This window comes from Suricata suricatta, chromosome 3, assembly GCF_006229205.1.
Source record: "Suricata suricatta isolate VVHF042 chromosome 3, meerkat_22Aug2017_6uvM2_HiC, whole genome shotgun sequence".
Classification (NCBI taxonomy): Eukaryota; Metazoa; Chordata; class Mammalia; order Carnivora; family Herpestidae; genus Suricata; species Suricata suricatta.
In genome coordinates, this window is record NC_043702.1 from 42,491,153 (window position 1) to 42,505,302 (window position 14,150).

Sequence of the window (14,150 nt, forward strand, 5' to 3'; positions counted from 1 at the left end):
TCCTGCGGCGGCGGCGGATGCGTCGGCGGCCGCTCCTCCCGGCCTCCCGCCCGCCCCGGCGGCCCCGGGGGACCCCCGGAACCAGCGCTGCCGGGGAAGCGCGCGAGGGAGGGGAAAGCAGACGGGGGTTCTATCCCCGCGCCCCAGCCGACCCCTCCGCAGGCTAGTGATGCAGGCCTGGCTCCCGAGGGAGGGTGCGGGGCGGAGATGGCGGCCTGCTTGGGAATCATCCTCCTCAGCGTTTACTGAGCGCTTAATAAGTGCAAACCCGTGCTAACGCTCTTAAGGAGCTATCTCAGAGCCTCCGGTCCCGACCTTGGCAGACTGTCCTCAGTTGACCAGGGAGAGTGTAAGGGGGCAGGGGACTGGAGGCAAACAGTGGGGGTTTCTGGACTCGCCGGAGAAGGACACAACGGATCTAAATCGGGCTTTCAAATTGGGAGGATGTCACTGAGTGGCGCGTTGCTGAAGAGGTAACCGTGTGTGTCGCACTAAGAACGTAATGGAAGTTGTATTTCTGGTTAGACACGCTGAGAAGGTGGGGAGAGCAGACTTGGTTGTCAAAGGTAGCATTCCGTCCCTAAGTGTTTTTGTGAACCTGTGATGGGCTCTGGGGGTGCTGCGTACAGTTCGCAGGGAGCTCGTGGTCTTGTTCTGGCAATAAATAACAGTAATAATGGCAACTTACATTTATGAACTTTTCTAATGTATGAAACACCGCTTAAGGACCATTTAACGTTACCATAATTCTAAAGGTACAGGTAGTATTGTTACTGTTTGATAAAACCGAGGCTGAAATTTAATGTGACCTATCCAAAAATCACTAAATAATAAAAGGGAGAGAAATCTTCGTTAATTTCCAGGATTTAAGTTCTTAACCAAGAAATCCTATTGATGAGAATTTTACAGGCCAAGAAACTTTAGGATTTCAGTTCCCTATTTAGGGATAAATTAATAAAACAAAATTACAAGTACAAAGTCACTGACTATAGACTTCCTGGGGTCCAGGTCATAAGCCTAAGCGATTAGCCTCACAGTATCTCCAGTAGCAATACTTTTGCAAAAAAGCAAAATGATTAAAGGCAGTGAAAGCTGAAATTTCAAATGAAAGAGGTTAGGTGGTGGTTAGACAATGAGAGATTTGGGTCTAGCGTGGCCTTTGGACAGCTCCCTACTGCATTATTGGAACTGACAGCTCATAAAATATCCAGTTGGTAGCTGTCATAAAAGAATTATCATCCTTTTCTGGCTAGCTAGTAAAGAAGCAACCTTTAAAAAAAAACAAAAACAGTGGGGGGAGGAAAGTGACAGATTCCACATCTAACTTGGTTCAAGTTCTCTCCTGCATATGGAAGGAGAGGAAAAGGAGACCAGGGACAAATTGTAGGAAAATAAGGTAGTTCTTAAACTAAAGATGCTCAAAGACAGTTCCATATTGAAAAGTGAAGCCGAGTCGTTCTGGAGATGTGAGCTGGTGTGTCTATTTCAAATAGGACCGGGTAGCCTCAAGGGTCAGCACAGCAGAAAGTCTAGTTTTAATTGGCCGTGTTAGGGCAGGAATTTTTTTCCTGGCAGCCCCTTCCGTTTCCAGTATAAGATACACACATGCATCAAAGAAAAGTGATCTTCCGCGCCTGCATCTCCCTACCCGCATGAGGTAACTAGTGGGTATGGTGGTTAGCTTCCAAGTATACTGCCGGGCGGGCTGTCTCAGAGGTCCCTGCACAGAAAGGTTCCCAAAATTAAGATGTTGAAGTCACGTGGTTTTTTAATCAATTTGCAATATAGGGTAAAACGCCAAGGGAAAAAGGAAGGGTAGATTAACACACTTAGGATAGGGTACAGGAAAGGTGATAGATTTTATGAAATGTGAGTAGAGCCTGTGCGTTTCTCTCCTTCTCTCTCCTTGGCTCAGCCTTCTTTGTGTTGTCGGTGTGGTTACGAGGACCAGCACTGAGATGCCACAAGGGGATTTGATGGATAGGAGGTGCCTGATGCCAGGGCCACACGTGCTGTCTGAACTGAGACATGGACAAGGTGCCTGGCCACTGTTCTCACTCACCAGTTAGCTTGATGAGTGACTGTGGCTCTAATTGCATTTCTCAGGCAGAGAACAAGTGGAGGCTATGTAGATATTGCCAGTGAGCAGTCATTTTAACCTTTATAACCATTTTAATTTATTATTCCTAATATTGTGTGTCTCATGTGCTTCCTGGATGTTTACTGCATCACGAATAGTTGGTGCCTGCTTCAGCCTTCCATCCCTCCTCCCCTTCCTCTATGTTCCGTTTACATACATACCGTGTACTTTCTTTTGCAAACTACTTGCTTCTACTTTAGTTTTATATTTCCTGCTCATAATGTTTGTCTCCTATTTCCTTTGGCAGAATTTATTATTCTTAAATAACAAAACAAACACATGTGATAATATATATAATAATAATAACAATAGCTAATACAGGACATACCCTGATACCAGGCACTTTCCGTATATTCATTCATTAAATTCTTACAAGAGTTGCGTACATGGAGGTACTGTTATTATACCATTTTCAAATGGAAAACTGATACCTGTAAAAGTGAAGTGACTTGACCAAGGTCACACCGCTAATGAATCCACATGCAAACCAAGGTCATCCAACTTCAGGGGCCCCGCTGTCAACCAGACCTTCTTCCTCATTCTCAGAAATCCTTAGAAACACCTATGTTCACATGTGGAGGGTGGGAGACTTTACACACATGCAAATGGTGTCATCTGCTTTTCTCTGTCCACCTGTCAGCAACATTGGACACAACAGTAGTCCTCCTCATCAGCGGTTTTGCTTTCCTGAGTTCCCGTTACCTGATGTCAACCAAGGTCTGGAAGCAGATGACCCTTCGTAGTAACCGATGGTACGTCACCACGCCTATCATTCACCTCACTCCGTCTCCTCACTTAGGCATTTTATCGTTTCTCATCACATGAAGGTGAGTACCATACAGTATTTTGAAAGAGAGACCACATTCACATAACTTTTATTGCAGGATACTGCTCTAATTGTTCTATTTTAGTGTTTGTTATGTTGTTAATCTCTTACCTAATTTATAAATTAAACTTTATCATAAATTTGCATGCATAGGAAAAAACAGTATATATAGAGTTTGGTACTATCTGCACTTTCTTTAATTTTTTCACCATTTCTTTTTTTTAAGTGTATGTATTTATTTTGAGAGAGAGGGAGAGCAAGGGGGAGAATCCCAAGCAGGATTCCATGCTTTAGCACTGAGCTCGATATGGGACTCCATCCCATGAACAAGATCATGACCTGAGCTGAAGTCAAGAATCAGACACTTAATTGACTGAGCCACCCAGAGCCCCTATCTGTTTTTCAAGTATCCATGCAGGGTCTTAAAATTTACCCCCTAAGGCTAAGTGAGGACCTACTGTATTGACTATCCCCTCCTTGAAACTCTCCCTTCCTCTGACTTTTGTGACCCACATCCCCTGGGTTTTTTTTTTTTTTTAACCTTTTTGGCCTCTCTTTGTATACCATACTTGTCTTTTATTCTAGTCCTTTCTTTCTTCTGTTTTTTTCCCCCTATGCTTGCCCTTACCTATTCCCTTGGCTTCAATCACAGAATATTCAAGGATGCTCCCAATCCCTCTCTCTGGGGCAGCTTTTCTCCTGAGTGCAGATCCATATGGCTAATTGTCCAGTAGGTTGTTTCACGGGCCCTAAGTCCCACATCAATCCTTGATTGGCTTCTGCCCCTCCCCCACTCACTCTTACTTCTGGGTTCCCAAATGATCATCCACTCAGTTGCACAGGCCCCTCATACCTGATGCCCCTTTCACCTTCATACCCATGTATTAGTTTCTTATTGCTGTGATACTAAATTATCACCCATGTAGCAGATCAAAGCAACACAAACTGACTATATTATAGTCTAGAAGTCTGAAGTCCAAAATGGGTGTTAGTGAGCTAAAATCAAGGTGTCTTCAAGTGTCTTCCACCTATAGGCTTTACAGGAGAACCCACTGCTTTTCCTTTCCAGATTCTCGAGGTTGCTCACATTCCTTGGCTCATGGCCCCTTCCTCCATCTTCAGAGCATACCACTCTAGCTTCTGCTTCAGTCGTGACACTGCCTTCCTGGCTCTAACCTCCCATGCCTCCTTCCTATAAGGACCCTTGGGGTTACACTGGGTTCATCTTCTATCAAGAGCTTTAACTTTTTTTTGTTTTTTGAGTTTTTATTCAAATTCCAGTTTGTTAACATACAGAGTAATATTAGTTTCAGGTGTAGGATTTAGTGATTTATCACTGACCTATAACACCCAGTGCTCATCACAACAAGTGCCCTCCGTAATACCCATCACCCCTTTGGCCCATCCCCCCACTCACCTCCCCTCTGGTAACCATCAGTTTGCTCTCTACAGTTAAGAGTCTGTTTTTAAGAGCCTTAACTTAACCACATCTGCAAACTGCTTACTCCTTGTAAGGTGACATATTCACAGGTTCCTGGGACGAAGACATGGGCATCCCTTGGGGCAATGACTTTGCCTGCCCTCTGGAGACCACCTTTCAGCATATCTCAGGAATCTGTCTTCTGTTTTCTGTCCCTGCTTCATGCACATCCATGAAGTTCTCTCCTCTGCCTTATAATAACCATTTCTCGGGCCTGTCTGCTTCAGTGTGTGCTCTCATCCCATCAGTTTTCCTACTGCAACCAAAATGATGCTTAAAAACATCTGACCTAGGTCACTTCTTTGCAGTCCCACAGTGCTGCATGATACCTTGGGAGGCCACTGGTATTGTCAGGCCACCTGGATGTGCTGCCAGCAGACCTTACTGCTCTGCTTAAAACCCATCTAAAGTCTGTTGACTCTAACAAAAAGGTTCAAAATTCTAGTAGTTAAATATGATTAAAATGTGTTTGTCTCCTATAACCATCTATAAGCAGGCAGGCCAAAGTTGTTAGTGTGTCCCCACCATCCACAGAACACATGCATTCCATCTCTGTTCCAAGCCAACTGCTTCAGGTCCCACCATTCCCAGCACATGAGATGGGAAAGCATAAGCCCAGTCACTTACTTTTTTTAATGTTTTTTATTTTTATTTTTGAGAGAAAGAGAGAGACACTGAGAGCAGGGGAGGGTCAGAGTGAGAGGGAGGTACAGAATCCGAAGCAGGCTCCAGGCTCTGACCTAGCTGTCAGCACAGAGCCTGACGCAGGGCTCAAACCCACAAACCGTGAGATCATGACCTGAGCCAAAGTCGGACACTTAACCGACTGAGCCACCCAGGCATCTCAGGCCCAGTCACTTAAAGGGAAGTCCTTGTGTTTTTTTGTACACATCTTGTCCATGCATCTCCCCTTGGCTGCAATGGTCACACATCTACATCTAGGTGCAAGGAGGGAAACATAGTTTAACTGAGCAACCATATGCCCAGCTAACTTCTATTTCTACAAAAGAAAGGGTGAGTGGATTGGGGGAGTCAACTAGTAGTCTTCCACAGGCAGGAAAACAAGGTACTTTGTAAAGAAATATGGAGGAGTGTAACTTAGATTGGAGGATGTGAAAGTCCTCTGAGGAAGTAGTAAACTAAGACCCGAGGCATAAGTAGCAGAGGCCGGGAAGAGTTCCGGGCAGACCTTGCCCCACAGAATGGGCAGCTCTGTGGCAGCAAAGAGAAAAGCTTTGGTGATAAGCAGAATGAGCAGAGAGCTAAAGGTAAATGTCAAGAGATTGGGTTGGAGAAGTTGGCAGGAGGCAGGTTAGGCAGAAACCTGAGCCTCCTGTTAAGCATTTTGGATTTCACCTTACATTCAGTGGGATCCATTGAGGGACATTTAAGAGGTCTGATTTGTACCTTTAAAAAATCGCTGTGGCTATTGTGTGGAGAGTGGAATGGAGGGGGCAGAAGTGGAGGTGAGACTCATTAGGAAACAGCCTTTAGTGAGGAGAGAGATTAACAGTGGCTTGGAGCAGAGTGGTAGCAGCGGGGCTGGAGAAAAGTGGATGGATCTGAGAGTGTTTGGAAATGTCTCAGCACACTTGGTGATGTTTGGGGTGTGGGAGGCAAGGGAAAGGAGGCGGAAAGAATGACTCACAAGTTTCTGGCTCACGCAAACTGGGTGGATGGTGATAACCTTTACTGAGAGGGAGAAGGCTGTGGGAGGAGGGAGTTGGAGGGAAGAAAGGAAGAGTTCACATTTTGGCATAATGCACTGAGATGCTTGTAAGACATGCAGGTGGAGCTGTAAAGTAGACAATTAAATATGTGAAGCTAATGCTCAGAAGAGAGGGCTGGACTGGGCAGGTATCAGCACTGAGGTGCTGTGTACAGTCCCTGGAGTGAAGGGGATCACCTGGAGAGAGAATATACAAGAGAGTCCTGGGGAAGGTCAGTTGGTGTGGGAGGAGGGATGAAGAAGGATCAGCCATAGAAAGAGGAGGAAATTCAGAAGGGTATTGTCCCTGAACCTGGAGAAGTCTTTTTAAGAATGAAGTAGATAACCACTCCAGCTTCCTTCCTTCAGATGCCGCATAAAATATTACATCCCTGTAGACTAGGCTTGTTGCCCCTCAAGGGCTTCATGTACCAGGCACCTTCTCCAATATGGCACTTACCAAATAGCATTTTAATGACTTGTTTGTCTTTCATGGTGGACTATGAGCTCCTTAAAAACAGGGAACAACGTATCTTGCTCAGGAGTTGTATTATTTGTATTAGTTAGCATAGTAATAGTCAACATGTGGTGGTTCAAACAAGATGAAAGTATGTTTCTCTCTCATGTAAAAGCTTATGTAAACAGGTGGCTCAGGAGTGTTGGCAACCAGGAGATACGTTCCTTTGATCTTCCTGTTCTGTCACTTTCAACGTGAAGCTCCCATCTCAAAATCCAGCAACATCTTCCCATCATGTTCACATTCCAGTCATTGGGAAAGAGAAAAGGAGAAGGGGAAGGCATGTTCCTTTCTTTTAAGAACATGACCAGAAGTTACATATTACTTATACTTAAACCCTGGTGGCAGAACTCAGTGTGTGGCCGTATGTAGCTACAAGGAAGCCTGAGTAATATAGTCTTTAGCAGCATGTGCACGGATGAAATTCCATTACCATGGCAGGTGGACAGAACGGATACTAGATGCACCTAGCCGCCCTCCCATACCACTATTACTCATCACAGAACCTGACTGGTAGGATTGACTTGTATGAGCATAGAGAAAGGTGGGGAGGATAAATACCAAGCTCTGGAGATTGGTTGTCTCGTATGGGAGGAAATGGAAGGGGAATGGAGGGAGAGGTGATAAATATTTGTCCAATAAATGGATGACAATAAACAGATAAATTATGGGTGACAAATGTAATGAGGTAGGTTCCTTTTAGCTCCCTTTGCCATCATCCCTTCTTTCCTTGGCTTGGGTTCATGGAGAAAGTGCTTCTTGCACTCGACTCAAAAGATGGCTGGGACGCCTGAGTAGCTCAGTTGGTTGAGCGTCCAGCTCTTGATTCCGGATCAGGTCATGATCTCACGGTTTCATAGTTTGAAGCCCTGCATAGGGCTCTGCTCTGACTGCCTCTGTCTCTCTCAGAAGATAAATAATTTAACCAATTTATCCAGAGATACCTGTATTTATTTTTTAAAGTGGCTAAAAATGTAAATAAGAGAAAAGAAGGCTAACCTCTAGAAATCCTTTATTCTGGTATCTTTTTGCTTAATTCGTGGAGTTTTCCAGGTGGGTAATCATATCAACCTACAAATGATGATACTGTAGTCTCCTTTCCAATATTTATATCTATTTTTGAAAACATCATTACATTGACAAAACATCATAAATATTCATGGTGATCAATCGTTGTTCCCTTGTGTTATTACTTTTTTATTTTTTTACTATGAGTGCTCCTCTTGCTTCACTACTGAGAATAAGACTAGCTAGTGCTTTGAGGGAGCTAATTTTTCATTAGGGCACTAAAATATCCCTCTATATATTTATCCAGTTTAAATAAGAGTTTATGATGTAGTAGTAAGAGTTTTAAAAATTAGTAATATGTGTTTTAATGTAATTTTCTTCATGTATTTTCAAAGATGTTTTCTTGTCTATTCACAGTCGTACTATTCATCATCATATGTGTTTGTTAGATGATAATAAATCCACTGTAGGGGGACAGAAAGTTAAGCCTCAGACATGTAAGGAAACATAAAATCAGGTCCTTTGTATCAAGAGGCTTGTGATTTACTTACTAGCAGAGACATGGCATAAAGAGATCGACTATAATAGAAAGTTGCATAGCCTGTGAGTGGCACACAGATTAACTTTTCAAAAATATCACTTAAATTTTTATGGCCTAATGGATAAAGTTCCAAATTTTTCACCACCTTCAGTCAAACACTAAGTCTTGCCAATTTTATTTCCTCAGCATTTCTGTAACATGCTTCATCTTGCCCATCCCTACACATGCTACTCTAAGGTCTTCATGAAAAAGTGTCTGAAATGGCTTCCCCCTCTCCATCCCAGAAAATCTGTCCAATACAAAGCAAGGCACTAAATATGGATCACAGTTACATAATTTTTTATAAGTATACTTATTTCTCAATCTTTTAAAAACATTATTTATTTTTTCAAGAGAGTGTGCATGCACATGATCAAGGGAGGGACAGAGGTAGAGAGACAGAGAGAGAGAGTGTGTGTATCTTAGGCAGCCTCCACACCCAGTGCGGAGCCTGATGCAGGGCTCGCTTTCATGAGATCATGATCTGAGCTGAAATCAAGAGTCAGTTGCTTAACCAACTGAGTCACCCAGGTGCCCCTTATTTCTTAATCTTTAAATTATTTTCTTAGAGTGTATGGGCTATAGAAAGTCAAAGGCACAAATTCAACAAATTATAAGAATAAAATTCAGTAATTTATAATAAATGTAATAAAAACTCTGTGTTATCACCACCACTAGCAGGAAATTGAGCATTACCACACCCCTAAAGGTCCCCTTGTGACCCTTACAAGTTACTACACTATTCTTCCCCACAAAGATAACTATCATTCTGATTTGTAACCCCACAGATTGCCTGTTTTTGAACTTTATATAAAAGGAATCAAGATATATAGTCTTTTGTGTTTGATTTATTTTGTTCAAAATTATATTGCTTATGTGTAGTTACTTCACTTCCAGTATAGAAATATACCACATTATTTTGCTTTATTCTTCAGTTTCTGGACATTTGGATTATTTACATTCCTTGGCACTTACAAATAATGCTGCTATGAACATTCCTGTACTTGTGTTTTGGCTCACATATATATGAATTTCTATCCCATATACCTAGGAGTATAATTGCTAAATTACAGGATATGCAAGTTTTCACCTTTATTAGTTAGTACCAAAAAGATTCCCAAGGGGATTACAAGAATGTTACTCCTTTCTTGTTTCATGTCCTTGCCCTGCCTTGGTATTTTCAGTCTTCCTTTTTTAAAAAATCGTTTATTTTGAGATAAATTTTGAAATAAATTTATACCTATAAGGAAGTTGCAAAAACAGAACAGAGAGCTCCCTCAACCAGCTTCCTCCAATGTTAACATCCTACATAATGATAGAACGATGATCAAAACAATGACATTGACATTGCTGAGGCTTGATACAGATCCTGTTTGGATCTCACCAGTCTTTCCACCAGCACCCTTTTTCTGTTCCAGGATCGAATCCAGGGTTCCACATAACACTGGTGTCTCCCTAGTCTCCTTCAGTCTGGGATTGCTCCTCAGCCTTCCCTGTCCCTTCATTTACCTTGTTACTAGAACTAGGATACTAGTCAGGTAGCTTATAGAATGACTCTTGATTTAGTTTTACTGGTACTTTCTAAAGTGCGGCCGTATCTTTAGAGGAAGAATGTCACTGAGGCATGTGCCCTTCTCAGGTCATAGCAGGAAGCACATACATCCTATGATGTTAATCTTGATCCCTTGAGAAGGGTGACGTCTACTATATTTCTCTGTTTCACTTTCTAATCAACAGTGTTTGGAAGGAGACACCTTGATGCTTAATGCAAATACGCCATTTCCCCTTAAAGCTTCATTCATTCATTTTAGCTTCATTGGTTGTTCCTATCGGCAGCTATTATTACTGTGATGTTCTAATGGAGATTTCCTTATTACCCATACATTTATTAATTGGAATTCTCTTGCAAAGAAAAGTTTTCCCATGGGGCGCCTGGGTGGCTCAGTCGGTTAAGCCTCCGGCTTCAGCTCAGGTCAGATCTCACGTTCGTGGGTTCGAGCCCCGCGTCAGGCTCTGTGCTGACAGCTAGCTCAGAGCCTGGAGCCTGCTTCCAATTCTGTGTCTCCTTCTCTCTCTGCCCCTCCCCCTCTCATGCTCTGTCTTTCTCTGTATCAAAAATAAATAAAACATGAAAAAAAAATTAAAAAAAAAAGAAAAGTTTTTCCCTTCTTCTTCACTTATTTACTTATTTACTTACTTATTTATATCAGTATTGACCCATGAATATTTATTCTTTGACTTAAATTTCAATATTTTCATGATTTATTTTCCATTCTCATATTGCTCTATATTTAGCCATTGAGTATTCTTATCAGGTTGACTTCTGTGCTTTTTTTTTTCCAGGGTGGAATTTATTTACAGCTGAATGTTAAATATATAAATAGGATAATTTTGCCATGAACTTTGGCAAAATATTTTCTAAAATCAATCTTCACACTAGTTGCTTTATAAACTAATTTTTAAAATTGCAGTAAAAATACATAACATAAAATTGACCATTGTAACCATTTTTTAGTGTATAGTTGAAGAGCATTAAGTACATTCACATTATTGTGTGACCTTCACCATCACCTTATTTATAACTATTTCGTCTTCTGAAACTGAAACTACATACATATTAAGCAATAACTTCCATCTTCTCCTCCTCTCAGGCTCAGGAGCCCATCCTTCTACTTCCTCTTTGAATTAGACTGCTCTAGGTACTTCATGTAAGGGAAACCATACAGTATTTGTCATTTTGTGTCTGGTTGGGATCACTTAGCATGATGTTCTCAAGGTTCATCCATTTTGTAGTGTGTGTCAAAATTTCTTTTCCTTTATAAGGTTGAATAATATTCCATTGTAGGTATATGCCATGTTGTGTTTATTTCTGTACCTATTTATTTATTATATCTTTTTAGGAGCTTTGGCATCTCAAGACGCTCTAGGCCCATCTTATGTGTTACAACACTAGAGCCAACTTCTCCAGAGACCAATGGTTTTCATTGGAGGATGGTGTTTAGAAACCAACTGATTGTGCCCATTATAACTGGGATATCACTGTTTCGAGGCCCTATCAGTGGACAGAATAGGAAATATATGTATGTTGACTAACCCACGTATCCATACATATCTGTATTTACTTCTATACTTATCTAGCTGTATATATAATTAAAAACAAAACAACACATGAGTTTATACTGGTACTTTCAACTCTATTCCACCATTATAGGACTCCTTTTAACATTCCCCTTTGCTTATTTATAACTTTTCTTTACCAGTGAGAAACCTGGCTGGTTTTATCTGAAAGATACATACTTATTTGTCCAACGTCAGTATGCGTGATTTGAGTAGTTTAGACAGTTTCACTGACCCCCGAGAAGAATGTTCAGCAACTAGAGTACAGTGTCTTGGAAATTTTTTATTTACCCTTCGAATATCCAGTCAAAATACTTTTCTCCTTGGGTCAGCTCCTTTCTTACTCAACCCTTCAAAGTGGTTACTCATGTATAAGGCAACTAGATTAACTTGTAATGCAGTTAGAATTACTTGCCAAAATGTTGCATTTTATCTTGAATTGCCCTCTCACATTCTATTTTTTTCTTTACATACAATAGAATTCATTAATTTTGGTGGATTGTTCTGTGGGTTTAAAAAAATGCACAGAGTCATATACCTGTCAGCTCGGTCACAGAAACAACAGTGCCATCACCTTAAAAATGCCCACTTACCCTATCAGTGCCTATAGATTGCCTTTTCTAGAATGTCCTATAAACGGAGTCATACAAAATATTAGCTTTTAGTTCTGACTTCTTTCACTTAGCAAATTCTGCTTAAGAGCCACTGATCTTATTGTCTGAGTCAATCATTTATTCCTTTTATTGTGGAGTAATGTTCCATTTTATAGGCTTAGTGCTATCTTTCATCCACTCACCGATTGAAAGATACCCAGGGTGTTTCCAGTTATTGGTTATTATTAATAAAACTTGTGTACACACGTTTCATCCACTCACCGATTGAAAGATATCCAGGGTGTTTCCAGTTATTGGTTATTATTAATAAAAATATGTGTACACATGTTTTGTGTAAAAAAAGGTTTTCAGTTCACTTGAGTAAATACTTAAGAGAGGGATTGCTGGGACACATGGGGCACACGTTTAAGTTTATAAGAAACAGCCAAACCATTTTCAGTGCAGCTGGAACATTGACATTTTCTCCAGCAAACATGGCAGTACTTTGCCAGCACTTGTTATTTACAATATATTTATTGTAACCCTTCTAGTAGGTGTGCAGTGGCATATCGTTATGGTTTTTATTTGCCTTTCCCTACAACTAAAAATATTGCACATCTTTACATATGCTTATATTTCTCTTCTTTGGTAAAGTGTCAAATCTTTCACCCATTTTTTAAATTGAATACATTTAGGCAATTTTATTTATATTTATATTTTATTTTATTTTATTTTTTGGAGAGCAAGTGAGGACACAAGTGGAGAAGAGGGGGGGGGGAGAGAAAGAGAGAGAGAGAGAGAGAGAGAGAGAGAGAGAGAGAGAATCATAAGAAGGGTCTATGCTCAGTGCAGAGCCCTTTGCAGGGGTCAATGCCAGGACACTGGGATCATGACTTGAGTGGAAATCAAGAGTCAATGCTCCACCGACTGAGCCACGCAGGTAACCCTAGGCAACTTTTATTAAAATGAAGAAGGGGCTCCTGGGTGGCTCAGTCAGTTAAGCGTCCAACTTTGGCTCAGGTCATGATCTCACGGTTCATGGGTTCGAGCCCCACGTCAGGCTCTGTGCTTACAGCTAGCTCAGAGCCTGGAGCCTGTCTTCGGATTCTGTATCTCCCTCTCTCTCTCTGACCCTCCCCTGTTCACGCTGTCTCTCTCTGTCTCAAAAAATTTTTTTTAAATTTAAAATAGAAATAAAATGAAGAAAATAAGTACAGTCACTTTGGTGTATGTTAGTAAACTGGGAGTGGGGCTAGGATACAGAAATGAACTTGGAGGCATGCTATAAACTTGCAAGGAACCAATTGTCTAATGAGGGAGGCATATAGATAAATCATGTAATTATAAGCACAAGAAACTTTTGATTTCTACCACTGATTGAACACTTTCTAGAAACTAGGACCTGTGCCAGGGACTTAACATATACAGATGCTGACTTACATGCACAAAGTCTAATTTTTACAACATTTTAAGGTAGTTACTACTGTTCCCATTTTGCAGAAGAAAAAAGTGAGGTCACCGATTTTAATCTCCCTAAGGTCATGTAGCTAGATTGATGAAAATGTGCTATCCATTATATCTTATTAGGTTTCTTTTGAGGCTTAGGAACATTTCTGTTGGGAAGTTTATTTAAAAGGAATAAATATTTCTTTTTTTAAAGTGAAGTATAATTGACCTACGATATCCTATTAATCTCAGGTATAGATCACACTGATTCAGCATTTTTCTGCATTATGAAATGATCCCCATGATAAATTTAGTCACTGCCTATTATCATACAAAGCTAGTACAATATTATAACTATAATCTTTATGGTATAAATTACATCCCATGACTGATTTATCTTGTAAGTGGAGGGTTGTACCTCTAACCCCCTGCACCTACGTCACCAGCCCTCCCAACCCCCTTTCCTTCTGGTAACCAACAGTATCTATGTTTGTGTATCTATGACTCTGTTTCTGTTTTGATTTGTTCGTTCCTTAGTTTTCTAGATTCCACATGTAAGTGAAGTCATATAGTATTTCTCTTCCTCTTATTTCACTTAGCACAATACCTTCTGAGTTCATCCCTGTTACCACAAATGGCAAGATTTCATTCTTTTTTATGGCCAATATTTCATCATATATACATATATATCACATCTTCTTTATCCATTTATCTATTCGTGGACACTTTCTTTTA

At 40.8% G+C, this 14,150-nt stretch overlaps 1 long non-coding RNA gene across 2 annotated transcripts in view; it reads left to right on the plus strand.

Annotated features, from left to right (window-relative positions):
* LOC115287617 overlaps positions 1 to 11,420 on the plus strand; it is an 11,776-nt gene extending 356 nt beyond the window's left edge. Inside the window, exons 1-3 of one of the 2 annotated variants that reach the window (XR_003906566.1) lie at positions 59 to 473; positions 2,781 to 2,967; positions 11,160 to 11,420. This is a non-coding gene — a long non-coding RNA (uncharacterized LOC115287617). Of the gene's footprint in view, positions 1 to 58; positions 474 to 2,780; positions 2,968 to 11,159 lie in introns of those variants that run through there. The other variant, XR_003906567.1, reaches the window with a different exon arrangement.
* The last annotated feature ends 2,730 nt before the right edge of the window (positions 11,421 to 14,150 follow it).